The sequence below is a fragment of the Falco peregrinus genome, chromosome 1 (assembly GCF_023634155.1).
Source record: "Falco peregrinus isolate bFalPer1 chromosome 1, bFalPer1.pri, whole genome shotgun sequence".
Lineage (NCBI taxonomy): Eukaryota > Metazoa > Chordata > Aves > Falconiformes > Falconidae > Falco > Falco peregrinus.
The window spans coordinates 63,601,332-63,615,447 of record NC_073721.1 but is presented as its reverse complement, the minus strand read 5'-3'; the positions used below and the strand labels follow the sequence as shown (position 1 = coordinate 63,615,447).

The 14,116-nt window shown below is 42.2% G+C and overlaps 1 protein-coding gene across 3 annotated transcripts in view; it reads right to left on the bottom strand.

Annotated features, from left to right (window-relative positions):
• Window positions 1-14,116, bottom strand: part of STON2 (stonin 2) — a 76,312-nt gene that overhangs the window by 11,273 nt on the left and 50,923 nt on the right. The gene's annotated exons all lie outside the window — the stretch shown is intronic.

Sequence of the window (14,116 nt, the reverse complement as noted above, 5' to 3'; positions counted from 1 at the left end):
ATAGCTGCAGTGGTAATAAGGTGTTTTCCAAAATGAGCATAAATTCTCACAGTTCAGAAACTAAAGGGTTTTCTTCCCATTTTCTTCCCACTGGGTTAATGAATCAGAGTGCTCTTTAAAATGAGCAGCCAGCATGAAATTATACTTTGCAGCTGCACAACGGGTTGGCTCTGCATATGGTACAGTAGTGCTAGCATCTGTGCCTTTTGCTTCTGACAGACATAGAGATCCTGTGTTTTACACAAGTCAGTGTTCTTCAGTACAAGCAGAAAAGTGAGTGTAAAATGTAGCACATTGCTATGGCTGTACACCTGTGGTTTCAGCATATTTTACAATATTAACAATAACAACCTATTTAAGTCATTATTTCACTTGCCACCAGCTACCCAAAAAGATGTGCTTGATTTCCGTTCCGTCTCAACCATGATAGACGATTTGAATTTTTATTCCAGTTACCATTTAGAATATGAAATAGGGAATATTCATGTTAGCCAAAGTCTTGCCATTAGCTCATTATAATGTCTTGGGCAACTTGATTTTCTGGGCCTCTCTTCCCAGCTGTATGGAAGTTCACCCAACCTTTTGATCTAAGGACAAAACACATCATGTAAGCTCTAAGGGTTATTACAATTGAGAGTTATATATGAAGCAGAATGATACCAATTTGTTTTTCAAGCCACAATAATAACAAAGCAATAACAAGAACAGACAGCTTTTACAGACTATTAATGCATTTCAAAGTGTATTTCCAAAGCAGTGGCCCTATCTCAATCTCTCAGATTTTCTTCTCTACCCTGCCTTTTCACTCCTGGCCTTGCACAACGCCTCTCTGTAGTCCCTGCTACTGGTTGCACCACTGGGTATGTCGTGGTGGGTCTTTTACCTATTAAGTTTTGCCACAAGACTATAAATAGATTTGTGGGGGGAAAAAACAAGCCAACATATTATCATCCACAACCACACCCTAAGTGAGAAAGTAATAAAAAACCCATCAGGAATAGTCTGACATTCTGATCCTCAGGTCCACACCAATACCTCCTATCATGCCTTTCCAGTACTTTGGTCAGCAAGCATGTAGTCCTTTGAGGCAAAGCAAAGGCAATGAAAAGATGTGGCAAAAGTCCCTGTTTTTATGGTATTTCTGGGAAAACATTACCCATTTCTTTCAGGACTTTTAGAAGTCCTATGTTTTTACCATCAAGGTTTCTTAGGAAAGACCACCTCTTGTCTGCTTGCAATTATAATGTCACCCTTTCCTGTCTCTTAGCTTTTGAATTGCAGAAACTAAAGGTGGTTCCACAAATAAAGTATTAACAGTTCTGATAAATTTGAGAGAGGCAGATGAAAAGACCTCCTTGAGAGTCCATGTGAAAAACACACAGAAATCACTTGAAAAATCTCTTTCTAAATTGAACCAGTTTTATAAATTGCTTTTTTGATCCAGATGCCCAGAAATATAGCAGAAGCATTAAGAGAAGATGGTTTCATATATGTAATAATTTGTGTGCCTTTATTTTCTAGAAAATATCAATAAAGTGTTACTTGATTTGATATGTGGAAGTGTCAAACCTGTGAAGTGAAATAATCTTTCTTTTCCAAACTATAATCAAAAGTAAATTCTTCTGCTGCCAAAGAACCATATGGCTGAGTTTACAATTGTTAGAAGAATACAGAGGTGGTTCTAGAAAAGACAATGTTGTAGCTTTGTCTGTAAGGGAATGACTAATAGCAGGAAGGATAAAAATAACAATATGGTAATGCAGCTAAGCATACAAAGAAAGCTCCTGAGAACTAGATGAAATAGTGTGTGTATCCCAAGAGAAATATTGGAACCTCTGCTGTAAAGGCAAATACAGCATGGTGAAAAATCTTGATGTTGCTAGAGGATGGCTTAGACAATTACTTCAGGGTTTTCCTTCCTTGACTTTTGAGGAGTTCCTGGACATGGGTGACAAAGTTTAAAATATAAATGTCCTCCAATTTGGCAACATCCCAGTAGGCCTGGGAGAAGATACCTAAGAAAGGGATCCCCTAGATGAACTTCTTGCAGCCACAACGGTTTTCAACAGCTTGCTGGTGGGGTGTGGACAGTCTTCAACCCAGAGTGACTCCTGACAGAGAAAGACTAGATCTGCATAAAAAAAGGAAGAAGTGATCAAAACAAAGCTCTTGGGGTTTTTTTTCCCCTTCTTGACCGACTGACTTTGCTTTCTGAAGCAAATGACTTCGATAGGCGTGTACTTTGCAAAATTAAAATATCTTTTAATTGTCTGACCTTTCCAGATTCCAACCTGGCAGGTTGCTCCAGCCAGCTACAAAACACAGGAGCTGATTTACCAAGGAGCTGAAGGGGACAGTAGCTCTGTCTTCTTTCCCAGTGCCACCAGCAACCTGAGCTCTGGGGCAAGCAGCTTCAGGCTGCCCACACAACTATGCACCTGCATTCATTGCCCCACGTAAGTGGTGCCTGCAACCAGCACTGGCCATACTTTGCTACATACATGCCTGAACATCATTACGAAGCCATTAAAGAATTTGCAAACCTAAGTCCTCAGTGAACAATAAAATGCCAACCTGCACTGTAAGGTTATTTTTTGTCCACAGGCCTCTTAATGTTTTGTTGGCTTTGCAAGTATTCAGCAGCAAAATGGTTAATCATTTCAGTATGATAAATTGGAAAACAGCATTGTTATAATGGATGTATAACATCTCGCTGTGACCGGCCTCTTGTGACTTGGTACAAGGAAGGCATTTGTTCTCTTTCTTGTATTGTCTTTTAATTCTTCTATTTAAACTATTTTGGCCAAACCCACCAGGTAGTGAGGATAACAGTTATTGCCTCCACATGCTTCCTGAGTCCCTATGCTATCAATCAGCGTGTGGAGACATTAAGGGAATACCTGGAAGTGCCCACTCCCAGCCTGCAGGACACCTTCCTCCCATGAGCTTCAGAGCAGACTTTGCAGACAGAAGAGGCAATCGCCTTGCCTCCTTGCAAGAGGACTACGGGAAGGGGCTGGAAAGCCCCACACCACTTGACCACCAACACCGGACAGGCTGAAACATAGATTTGTAACCACTCCTACAGATTTTGAGTGTCTCTGCAAGATCCGAGCTGTGGAAGAGATGACTGCTCACACAGTCCTTGCCCTCATACTCCTGCTGCTGAACACACCATACAAAAATTTAACAGCAGTCCTGGTTCTCCAGCATGCTGAACTGTTAATACAGAAGTTACATTTTTAACTTCATACTTTATGGCACAGCTAAGAGACATTTCAAAATCATCACAAAGTAACCAGCAGGAGAAGCTGCAAGATGAAAGACTTAAGTCGCAGACCTGTTCTCTATGGTTCCCTTTCTTAATCCTTCTCCTTCCGCTTGACAAAGTTCTCTGATCATGTTGAATGGATTCATCCTTCGATTACTTTTCAGTTCATCATACTCTGCCATATTCTATCACTACATCTCTTTGAACCTGCGTGCCTAAATGTAAATCTGTGGCCTGATTATCCCAAATCTGCACTACTAGTCTGTTCCCAGCAGCAGGTTAATGACTCCTTAAATACGATGCCTGTTGCTTGGTTAACTATTGCAAATTCATCACAAGTCCCAAAAGAAGTTTAATTGTCAAAAGAAGTTAAATCATCTCAAGTTACAAAGTAGTTCTATCACAAAGCTTCCAGCTCTATTTAAAACACAATGAATTTCATCTATGTTCAATTAATTTATCCCCACGAGTCTCTAATCTTTATAAGAACACCTATATTTCATTTTAAATGTGAGCCATCGTGCAGATACTAAACTGACGATGAAATATGAGCAAATTATGACTCAGCCCCTCACTGCTAGATTGCAGCAGCCCTCATACTGCAAGAGAACTGTTGAAAAGGACTGTCCTCCATGTACTATCTTAAAGGACTCCACAAGTTTTTGTGGACTTCGTCGTTGATGTTTTGACATTTTCTTATTATTCTACATCTACAGAAGCATATGTATTCAGGGGAAGGTAGAACTACTGTATTTCACACATTCATGCTTATCGTGCTTCACTGCCCTGAATTATTTGCTTTGTGTCTCCTTCACTCACGCTGCCTCTTGCTGCTTGGAGAGGGGAGAGAACGTCTTCCCAGCAACTAAGCCTGACCGAACCATACCAAACTGGTATCAGGCTACCCATAAGAACAGTGGTAGTTGCAGTGGGAAGTCTCGTCGCAGCCAGCTACGTACGATGCTATTTGAGTGCCTTTTTTTGTCTCACTTGTTTTCCTCTCCTCTGTTTATCTTTATTCAACTGGAGAAACTAACTAAATGACGACTGAAATTCAATCAGAGCCCTGTCATTACTCCTTGGGTAAAGAAAATGTTAAAGATATCAAAATTAGTTTAAAAGTTAGAAATAATTTCCTGCATGACTTAGTTTAAAATATTTTTATTGTGTTATGTTTATTGAGTCATTAAAACTCTGGCTCATAAAAAAAAATTCAGATGTGGTATGGAATAACTGAAACAGTATTTCAGCAACTATAATCTATGTACAGTTAATTCCCCTTTTTCTTGCACAGATCTTATGCTGTCTGCTCTTGGCTGTAACTAGTTTTATAAAAGTTTCTTACTGTTCTGCAGCCTGTATTGTGCAGTAGGCTGGGTAATCAGAATGGATCTGGCTAGTCTTAAAACAAACCCAAGCATCTGTAACTCACCTCATGCACCCGACTGGTGAATTAAGATTCCTACAACAGATACCTGTATTCAGAAAATGTGCTTTCCAAATATACTGCTTAGGTTTTAGTCAGTAAACACTTAGAAATTAGTGTACTAATAGTCTTCGACAAAATAACAGTCAAGAACAAACACACAACCTATCCAGGAATCACCAAAACATTGCAGCAAAGATACACACACGCACACACATATATGTATACATATAAAAATAGCTTTGAAAGGTAAGTGCCTGGGTCTCCAATTAATACCAATTTATTATTTGACAGTAAATTCCAAATTAGGCATAGTTCATGCAAGTCATGGACAAGGCTGTTAGTGTCTTAAAGAAACTGTTACATCTTCACATCAGGTAGGAATTACATAGCAATAAGTTAGAGGCAATAAGGAACTTTAAAGGAAAAAAAAACTCTCCTAGCAATAGCTGAAAGACATTAAATACCCTAAAGGGAAGGCACTCTTTATCACATAAACCCAGCTAGCTTTGTTGTTGGTTTTGTGGGGGTTCTTTTCAGTAAAGAAGGCTACTTTGAAGAGAAATCAAAGTAAGAAGTGGAGTTCTTCTCTAACGTGTAAAACAATGGTAGTGAATGGGTCCCAAAACTACTACAGGAAAGACAGCTTTTTGATTTAAACCCATTTGAGAGTCACGGATCTAGAAAGCACGTGCTCTTCCTGAAGATCAGTTCCTGTGCTTCCATTAGCTGGCCAGAAGGTGGTACATTAAGACTGACAGAAACAGAAGTCGTCTTCAAGATTTTTACAAGATTTAGACAAGACTACGCCTGTTCAAAGCATTCAGAATATATATGTGACATAATACTATTGTTTTATACATAAGAATCATTTGAGCCAAGCTGTGAACAGGTCTCCCATAAGTGGTGGAGAAAGCATGGAAACCTGCTTGGTTTTCCTTAGAACTTATTTCTACTAAACAAACACAATACACTCATAAACATCTTAGCAGCTAAGCATACCTACATGATTCATTACAAAGCAACTTTGTTGTCATCCCTGAAGACATAGCATAGACGCGACTGACATATTTTGAGCACTGTGTCATCTTAACTTTGTTCTCAGCAAGGTGTGCTCAGGCCAGAGGTTACCAAGCCCAGTACTACACCCTAGCCTTAGTCATCATTACTGTGTCAGGGTATGCGTCGGAGTACTTACGGTCCCAGTTTGGCAAAGCTAGGCAAAGCCTGTGTGTGAGGGGACAACGCAGAGCTGCGAAACACAAAGCTGAACCTGTTCCAGCAGAGGGATCGATAAGAGAAGGCAGGTTCTCTGGAGAAGAATGAATCTGTCTGCTTCATCTTTCACCCAAAAGGAGAACAAAGAGCAAACAGGAACAATGGAAGACAGGCACATGGCATTTTTCAAAAGCAGTTCCTTCCAAAGTACATTGGCAAATATAAATGAAGTCGGTTTGCCTCTGAATGTACTTTGGACTTTACTTCTACCTGCAGAGGTCTGCTTCCCTCTCTGATTTTAATCAGCAGTACATACAGCATATCCTAGAATAGTGGAACTGCCACTGAGACAAGACCTTGGAGCTCATGAAGAAATATTCCAAGAGCGAATAAGGAAAGAGAAATGTTCCTGCTAGCCCAGAATGTTTCAGGAAGTTAATGATATTTGGCAAGCAGAACAAACCTGTAGGCAATCCTACAAATCCAAAGACAATCCCACCCCATCTTGGCAGAGCTGATACTAGCATTCATTGAACAAGCTCTCTTTTGCAAAAAGCCATTGCATAATTCTCTCATACACAACTAATATGCTACTTTATTATGCGGTAATTTAATCAGCAATATATGATGGACAAATACAGCGGTTTGCAGACCTCCTAAGTTTTGTCTTCAGTGCTTGAGATGTGACCTTGTGGAATAAGCCTGACACTTGCAGCGCCAGACTGCAGGTGGAAATGTGCCAGCTACTGGACCCTCTCAGAATCTGGGGTCCCGTTAAGCAGCATAACCTTTGACTGTAAAGCAACACACTACGGTCTCATGCATCAAGCTGTGGCTCCAAAAGGCAGCTGCAGAATGCATAAGCATGGGGGGCTGGCTCAGCTGAACAAACGTGGAAACGTTCCCATAGCCATAGGAAAACTGAAGGCAGGAGACCATCATGTACGTCAGACACCTGAAATACTCTGGGTCTGCTACTGCCAGTCCATCAGTTCAGAAACTGTACTGGTAGTGACCACAAATGCTAACACCAGCTGACAACAACTTGGTAGTCAGTGCAAAATAACTCACTGATCTCTTAATTCCTAGGTGAGCAGCTTCTGCATGACCGAAGCCAGTATCACCCCAACTATCTGCTCAGTCTTGTGCTGATTCTGTCGCAAAAAAACCCAAGTCAGTACACAGGGATAAGCCTGTACCAGCACTCAATTCACTGCTCACAAAAATAAACACTGATGCCCACCTCTGCATATCATTTAGTAAGAAAAAGGCAGGGCAACATATACCAGGGAAAGAAGGAATGTGTTTTGCTTGACGACTGATGTAAAAAGCTACAAAATTAAAATTTATATTGATAGACAAAGATTTAGACCCTATACCGCAGAGAATAAAGTGTGGGGGGAAGGAGGGGAAAAAACAGACATTGTTATTTTACATCTTCAAAATACACTATTGCCAACACTTCTGGCTCCCCACAACATCTAAAAATAGCAGCAATAACTTCCTCATTCCTGCCCCCAAGGCATTTCCCAGGATCAAGTTTTCTATCATATCAAGTCAGCAGCTCACATCCTGTCTGCCAGATTTGTCTGCATATCTCAGGTTATCCGGGCAAGAGGTAATCTCATATTTATACACTACATTTACCCTGAGCAATATCAAAATGATTTACAAGTTATGCGACTGCTGTTATTTCAAAATACCCAAAGACCTATTTCCCAATTTCTAATGTAGGGCTCTGTGGAAACTTCAACTTCAGCTTTCCATTCATATTTTAAGAATTTAGTTACCTGATGAACTGTAAAGACAGATTAGTTCCATAGACAATACACCTGATAAATACTTATAAAGTATGGAAGTTACCAGTGCTCCACTTCTGCCTGAAGCTTATGCTAAATATTTTTTCCCCCTGTAGCTTGTTATGCAAACATTTTCCGTTTGAAGTGCAGGGAAGACCATGTATCTACACGAGGGTAGCCAGTCTGGCCAGTCCTTCTTGACCCAAAGCATATAGGAGCTCCAGGCTACAGTGAAGTTTTATGAATTAACAGGTGAGGTGTTCAATGCAAAGGTGAGAGCAGCTCTAACAAAGCCATGTGTAGGTGAATTTTTTAAATTTTTTTTTTAATTCCTGGAGGGATTTTTGTCTTATAGCACAAAGGACAGAAGGAGACTGGCTGGAGAGTGTAAGAAAACAGGAGCGGACAGCCTGATCTACAGGTAATGCCTGACCCACGCAGATATCACTGAGGATGCACCTGCCAATGCAACACCTCCACCCTCAACAGATAATGATAATTACAGGTGCTTGAGAAGAGCCATGGTGCAAAGGGTATGACATAGGAATGGGCTGCAAGAAGCTTAGGTGCTAATCTGAACTATGTGATTGTCTAAGTGACCTTCAGCTAGCAACCGATATCCTCTGCTCCGCAAGTTTTCTCTCTGTAGCAAAGCAAAAATACTGATGTAATGGAAAGTGTTAATGGCTGTTGCGAAGTGTGTTTGATGAATAGGCTATCATAAGTCATGTGAGAGCTTGTGGGCTTTCTGGAGGCCAGGCAGGATAAATGGAATAAGCAAGGGAGCTCCTGTAGGGAATAAAGTAACTGGAGACAGTAGAAGCTGTGGCCCTTGGCTGAGCAAAACTTAACTCATGCGTGCCAAGGAATTTCCTTGTGCACTGGCTGCTTGCAAGTAGGTGTATCAGCACAAGAACAAAAATAAAGGTAGAAAAGCTGCAGTAAACAGCTAAGACTGGATGCTTAAGTACAGGACTAGCCATGAACTGCAAGGAGAAATGCTGGGCATCAGCTTCTTACTCTTTGTTCCGCTGAGAAACAGAGCACTGTGCCCAGTATTTACAAGCAAGAAGGAATCCACCAAAATATTGGAGGTGAGCCAAAAAGGCCTCTAGTACCAGTCAGCAATAGTCTCACCTGAGATCTAAGTATGACAAATACTATCTTTTCTGGTGAGAGAGTGTATGGCATGGTTCCCTCTGCCAAGACTGACCTGATATTAACTGGGGGCAAAACTGATGGTAGAAAGAATGTATCTCTCCAGCTCTCAATGGAAACTATCACATGAATTAAAGATTTTAAATTCAGTTATTTTTTAATGCATCTGCCTTGCACAATGTTGGAACACCAGAAATTATGATCTGGGAGACCTGTTCTTATAGAAAAACAAAATGCAGAAAATATCCCCATTATTTTGTTAGAAAATCCAAAGTATTTCATGCCTCATTTAGCTTCAAATAAATTGCAAGAACAGGGACAAAGAAAGGTCTGAGACACCCAGATCAAGTGGTAAGGTGGGTGGAGCACATTTATAAAACAGAAAGAGATTTGGGTTTTTTTTCCAGGAGCATAAGGTGAGCATGGGGTTGTTCCTCATCCTGGGCTGTAAGGGTGTAAAGACTATTTATAACTGCTATTTTAACTGTGCACCTGAAAGACATAAATATTTTCTTAGGTAGAAATTGGGATGACAAAAGTAGGTTGCTCAGAGATCCCAAACATGAGAAGCTTTATATCGACCAAGAATACTGAGAGAAATCTTGCAGTTTCCAAACACGTACCAAGACCTTAGAAAGCAAACTTGCTGCAATAGAGACTGAAACAGCCTTGTTATACTCAGGTAGGCACCACTTCATTCTGGAAATAAACTTTGTCTTCAAAATCCATATTATGCTCTTGCTAAAGTGTTGCAGGGTAGAGCTAGGGTGCTGCATCGCTGGTTTTCACTGCTTGAGGCCTTTAAAGATGTGTTTTGGATACATGCTGTGCAAGACAGTTTAGGGAGATAGGGCGTAGTAAGAAGAAATATTCCCACTGGTGGTAACCTAACTTCAGCCTCCTTTACAGTGACACCATTCTCTGATTTTGCCCATCCAGGAAAACTACAGTGATGTTACAAGGGCTGTCTCGGAGTGTTTCTAAAAGCATGGCTGTATTGGCAGAGTTCACACCTGCCCTGCCAGTCTGACTAGCGCAACCGTACTACAGCCAGCTCGGGGAACAAACGGAGCTGACCCAGCTCACACTGCGTCTGCATATAATGAAAGAACTCCCAAGGGTGGCGGAAGACAGAAAACTTGTCAGCATGTTCATCCAAAGATGGTTTAGTTAACAGCTCCTGCTATACGGCTCTCTGACCCAGTGAGAGTCTTGTTATCATCCCATGGTGCTATCAGCGCCTCATCTCCAACCCCAAGGCAGCTGCTGACCAGCCCGGGAGGCCGTCAGGAGGGAACGGCTTGTTTTACCATGTATTGCTCTGACTGATGAGGCCATTCCCCTCTTTCCACACTCAGCTGTTCCAGGCCTGGGACTCCCTTAGCTCAGCCCTTCCTTCAGGCCAGGCTCCCACCATAAAAGCCCAGCTGTTGCACAGCTATTTACAATTGCAGGAAATCAACAGAACCAAATACTGGGCTGTTATCTATCTTATGTTATTTAGAGTTTTGTTTTTCCCTTTTGTATGTGTGTGCAAAGCCACCACAGTACACGGGATTATTCAGGATTGCTCCACAGAAGCAGCCAAACAGAAATGATCCAACAAGCAATTTCTTCCTCTCTCGCTTGGGCCATGCTGGTGTGATTACAGCAAACACAAAGGCACTGGCCTCACTGTTAAATGTGAGAGTCTGACCAAAAGAGACCCACGTGTGAAGAATGGTGTTATGACAGTGCTCTGTGGTGAGAAGTGAAGAGGAAACCCACACTTCCTTCCTCTCTGCACAGATTGCAACTTCCCATCTTCCCATCTCTAGCAGGCATCTTCCCTCTGAACTACGATTCTGCCTGGGGGCAAAACACCAGGTATCCAGGGCCCAAATTCCGTCGTGCTAGTCCTGCATAACTTCTCAGCCATGCCAATTTCTTACTGTCAAGTTTTAGCTTCCCCCACCATCACCTACTCTTGGCTATGTGTCCTCTTTCTTCCCTGAATGATGCTCTCCATTTTTTTGATGGGGATGCAGAGGGGCAGGAATTCAGCTAGTGGCTTTGCCAAGTCATCGCTTTTTCTTTGTAAGATAGAAACAATCGGTGGAGAACATTAAAGTAATCCTGTGGAGAAGTAAAGAAGAGACCCCAAATGTCAGCCACCAGAGTTAGTGAGCCCCTTGCCATAGATTTGTGTACACACACACACAAGAAAGTTGTCAGCTTTAAAGATGATGAACAAGGAACCCTGATAATTTCTGTCCTGGGGTAGCAGGTACCAGGAATTAGGCAGAGTACAGAGGCTCGAAGGGACAGGGCTTTGACAGTGTCAGGGCAATCCCTATACAAAATACACTACAGAAAGCCAAGTGGAAATAAAACTTCTGCATTCTTGAAATGTGGAAGATATAGCAGGTCTTCAGGGTACAGGACAAGATTAGGGAAGGGAAAAAAAAAAAAAAAAAAAGATGGACAGTGTGATAGGAAACCTTACTGCCTGTATCACCAAACTGCATAGCTGGTTTGGTGGCAGCGGAGAGACAAGAGCTGAGCACAGAATGTGACCGATTTGAAAGAAAACAACAGGGGCCCCACAGCTGCTGTGCCCTGTAAACAAAGCATGGCTTTCTGAAGGGCCATGTGAGATTTTGCAGAAGAGCCCTGAAAGAATCAAGGTCTGCCCAAAGGAAACAACAGCAATTAGAGAAAGGAGGAATATGGGACAGTAAGATAATATGAGGACTTCATTGAGCTTGAAAAGAAAGGTACCCAAAGTATAAAATGAAAAAAATAATTATTAATGTATTCCTACAAACAGATCAAATAGGCATTCAAGAAATGAACGGCCAACAAACATTAGACAGGTGATTAAAGTACCCTAAAGCAATATCTTATTATATAGTGACACTGACCGCTGGAGATTTGATAGGAGCTGCCTACAAACACCACCACCACTGCTATGGACAAGAATGACTGCCTCAGTTCACTAGTGAGCGTTATATTCTAACATTTCAATAAATAAGCTGATCACTTCCTAGGAAAAGAGATTTTTTTCTCCTCCATGAGATGATGCTGCATGATTGTTTCAGTACTTTACGGAAATGAAGGGTGGGGGGAATTTTTTTGCCCACTGGCTTACTTGTGTACAGTGGATAAAGTATTTAGATAAAGTGTCAGAAATAGATGTCAGGTGAAAATGTACCATCAGTGGACTTATACTAGGTTAACGAGTCTAGAAAAAATATACAAAGGGGCTTAGGAACACAATGCAATCTGATCTTTTGCACTGCATCTCCCCAGTTCACAGGTTCTCACCACTCATCTAGGTCACATCAAGGTCAAATGGCAGAAACAAAAAGGCTAGTCATGTGGACAAGGACATGCCCCTTATGGAAAGCTTTGAATTTAACATCTCATGTGACATGCCATTTCTTGTAGGATTTGTTAAGAAACACACATATGAGCACTTGAAGTTACGAAGGAGGATTCTGCCCTCGCTCTGGCTAAATGAAAGCGTGTTTCTGCTTGGGACATGGAAAGAGATTGTACTGGAAGGGAGTGTGTTTATCTGAATGAGAATTTTAATGCTTTAGAAATGCTGACAGCTTTGGAGATTAAATCCTGTATTTACTGACTTAGCAGTATCCTCCCTCCTAAATATACCCCATCATCCCTGCACCACAACATAAGGGGGAAGCCCTAGATATCCACTTACCACAAGGCGAAATCTGTGCTTGAGCGATCCGAGCTGCATCTGAACAAAAATGTTCCTTGGGGTCAACTCTGCTGATGATTTTGGATATGAAAATTGGTTCACCCATAAAGCAAACTGAAACCCAACTCTTTTATTATAGGATCCGAGCAGCTGTCAGATGGCAGCAGCCTGACTCTGCTGGGGTAAAAACGGTGCCACACAGCCCTGTGGGCAAGCCAGGCTCCTTGTAAATAGTTTCATGAGGCATCAGGAAGCAATTACTGAATCCCAGCAAAACCTAATTATGCCCCCTTCTCCTCCTTCATGAGCTATCATTTGGGAGAAGCCAGAATTATTTTTCTCTTCTCTCCCCTACAGTTAAAACATAAATTAAGGGGATTCTTTTCCCCTCCCCTTTAAACTTTTAGCCCTGTTTAGTCTCATCTTTGTACCGGGGTCTTTTGTCCTCCTCGGGAAGAGGCTGCTTTGCTGGAAGCTGACGGAAAGACAACTGTCCGGCAGACAATAAAGCTGTCTGCAGAGCAGGCATCTGTGGATGGAGGCAGCGCTGGCCCCGACGGAGGCATTAGGCATTCCCAACCTGTTGCCATAGCAGCGAGGACCGGGCAGGACCGCAGCCCCCCCTGCGCCATCGGGGCTGCCCCTGCGAAGGCATTAATGAATGGGGAGAAATGTTAACCCCTGCCTGCCCTCTCCCAGCAAGGGAAGGAGGCCGGATTGCTGCGCCGGGGATAAATGGTGTCTCCTCCAGATGGGGAAGGTAGCAGAAAGAGCAGCTGTGAAGCACGCTGCTGGTGCAGAGCGGGTGCGGGCTGGCTCCCCCGAAGGGCGTTCCTCTGGAGCATCTGCCTGTACAGACAAGCCTTGGTGCTAATTACAGAATTTTCAAATAGATCAAAATAACATGCACCAAACAGGTTAAAAACGTAGCATGCCTGGAACCTGCATCCTTCTGGGTCCACCAGATAGAGCAGAGAAGAGATGGGACGTGTCCATGGTTGTAGCCATTCTCCAGGAGGCTCCAGCTGACCAGGGATGCTGAGTGGCAGTTTTACAACTTTCACATACAGCAAGAACTAATCCTGCATATTTTATCTCTTCCTCCTGCACACATGCTACAGCGTGAACCATTAGGAAGTCATTTAATGGAAGTGGCAAACACTTCCCGAGCACAAAGAATAAATATAGATAGCATTGGTAGCACTATCCTCTGTGAATTCAGGGTAGAGTTTAACAGGAGGGCAGTGACTGGAATCTTGCATGCTTTAACTCAATTTTGGCGCTCAGCATTGAGTGTCTGTATGTACATGCAGCTCTAGAATATGCAGATTTATATAGCCCACACCTAAGCCTTGCTGTCCAAACTGAAAACTTGTGGTTGCTTTTGTGATAGGCAAGACTGTCTTTTGTAATCTTTGAGGGGGGGGGGGGGGGGGGGGGGGGGGAAGAGAGAAGAAAAAAGATCAGTTGTTCTCTTATTTCCCTTCTTATACACTGTAATGTCTGGATACAGAAATGGAGGGAACAATGTCCACAGA